Source organism: Jatropha curcas, chromosome 5 (genome assembly GCF_041381405.1).
Source record: "Jatropha curcas cultivar XTBG-Jc1 chromosome 5, XTBG_Jcur_1.0, whole genome shotgun sequence".
Classification (NCBI taxonomy): Eukaryota; Viridiplantae; Streptophyta; class Magnoliopsida; order Malpighiales; family Euphorbiaceae; genus Jatropha; species Jatropha curcas.
In genome coordinates this window covers 15,193,123-15,195,740 of record NC_143155.1, presented here as the reverse complement: position 1 = coordinate 15,195,740, position 2,618 = coordinate 15,193,123, and positions in this window count along the sequence as shown.

Genomic DNA, 2,618 nt, shown 5'->3' with positions numbered 1-2,618 from the left:
AAGGTTCATTGTTCCTTTGTTTAGTGGTTTCTAGCTCCCTTCGAGTTACATCCACTTCCATATTGTAGTGATACTGTGAGTTGAATGCATTACAGATGTCCTCCCAAGTCTTCATCTTAAACCGGTCTAGACTGACAAACCATCTTAATGCAGCACCGGTGAGAGATTGTTGGAACAACTGAGCAAGGAGCTCGCTGCTCAATCCAAATGGGTTAAGGGCACCCACATACATTTTCAAGTGAGTTTTAGGACAAGTAGTTCCATCAAATTTGTCTATGTTTGGCATTTTGAACTTGGTTGGTAGTCTTGCTTCGGGGAACAGAGACAAGGAGTCCATGTCCACCACTTCTTTGTGTGTTTTAAGGGCAGTAACAGACCTTTCCAACAATTCAAGTTTTTCTCTCATTTTCTGAGCTTCCAACTCAGAAGCAGTTTTGGAGGGCATGTCCTCCAAGTTAGGGATAGGGTTTGAGGATGCAGATGCAGCACCAGGTCCTTGATTGGAGGCAGCATTATCATTTCCCCCAACTGGAGCCCCATTTCCATTACTACCGCCTAGTTCAGCTAATAGGGCAATTCTTTGGGCAGCCAATGCCTCATTCATTTTAGCTTCCATTCTGGCTTCCATTTGTTCTATGAGGTTTTGGATGTCAGACAATGATGCCATTGGTGTAGTTGAAGTTGATGAGGTCGGTGATAGCACAATAGGTGTAGCTGACACTTGAACAGGGGGTACCTGTAAGTATGAGGGTAACTGGATTAAGGGTATTGTAGTATCAGGGTAGCTGATATGAGAGAGAATGACTCTTTGTCCAACAGTGCATGACCAAAGGAAATATATTTTTTTGTGTTCTCCATGTGTTTACCCAATGTTTATGATATGTCGTGAATGCGCATAACAACACATCATAATCTGTTTTAATGAGATGCTTCATATCACGGGGTGCATACAGTCCTAAGGGATAGGTTCTATAGGCTATGACACAAATAGAGAATCGGCTTATTAAGGGACCCTTGAACCTTGAGTATGGATATACCTAACCACATGTGAAACAAGGAGTTTCGCGTGGGTCCAACGGTACGCATACCCATGTGCCACCCCCAAAAGGATTAGGGATGGTTTGCGGTAACAGGGAGGACGCTTTGGCTGTCCGTCGACATAATCAAAGAGACCTGCCGATCAGCGCTACTTGCTATCCAGACTCAGAAGTTTGAACAGAAAGAGAAGAAATTCATTTGAAGTTCATTTCTTTTATGCAATGGAGAAAAGGATTCTCAATAGTGCAAATAAATCAACAAGTTTTAATGTCTTAATCACATTAATTAAGTCCGAATTTCCATATCAAGTATTCTTAAGGAAAGAACACTTGATTCATATTAGAGTACCCTGCAAAACAAAGCATAATAAAATAATACCTTAAAGAAAGGCCGGTTAGTTTTCACAACAATTGTAGTCCACTTTTATGCAAAATGATTACATTTTTTCCCCAGCAGAGTCACCAAACTGTGAACCCCTACCCCAAATATCATAGGCATGTGAATGCATGTGACTAAGGGCAGAAATGCACGTGATGTGTGAGTCGCCACCTTGTTTAATTATTTTAGGGTAAACTAGGAAAAAACCCTAAGTGACTCCAATTTTAATTAACCTAGTTACTAGATTAATTAACCCAATGTTTAAGGCATGGTGTGCAAACCCGAGATGGATCCCGAGACTATGTCATGCTGATGAACTAACCATGAATGAATGCTTTGCAAGGTGAATGATGTAATTGGACCAAATGAAATGTTTATGTGATTTCGATGATTTCGACTTGCCGCCCGGGGTGAAATCCCGAACGTGCCTACGTACTTCCGTTTGAATGGAAGATCAAAGTCAACGTAGTTCGATAGGCCTTTTTAAAAGGGCTTTGAATGGGATGCTTAATGCATGAGTGTGTGTATGCTTTGTGCATTTTTGTTTAGGCATTTTGCCAAAGAATCGATTGATTCGATTAGGCGTTCGTCGCCAAATGTGTTGGTTTTAAGGCATTTGTACCAAAATGATTCATTTAAGCGATTTGTCGCCAAAATTGTCGATTTTGAGGCATTTGTGCCAAAATGGTTCATTTAAGCGATTTGTCGCTCAAAATTGTTGATTTTAAGGCATTTATGCCAAAATTGATCATTTAAGCGATTTGTCGCCAAAATTGTTGATTTTGAGGCATTTGTGCCAAAATGGTTCATTTAAGCGATTTGTCGCTCAAAATTGTTGATTTTAAGGCATTTATGCCAAAATTGATCATTTAAGCGATTTGTCGCCAAAATTGTTGATTTTGAGGCATTTGTGTCAAAATGGTTCATTTAAGCGATTTGTTTGCTAAAATGTGTGATTTAAGCGATTTGTCGCTTAAAAGATTGATTTTAAGGCCTTTGGCCAAAATATATCGATTTAGGCAATTTGTTTGCCAAAAAGTGAGATTTAGGCGATTATCGCCAAAATGGTTGATTTTAAGGTCTTTGGCCGAAAAGTGTTGATTTAGGCTTTTAGCCACAATTATTGATCAATTGGACTTTAAACCATATTTATTCGAAATAAGGCAATTGAACCGTAGTTATTAATTAACTAGGCTCTTTGG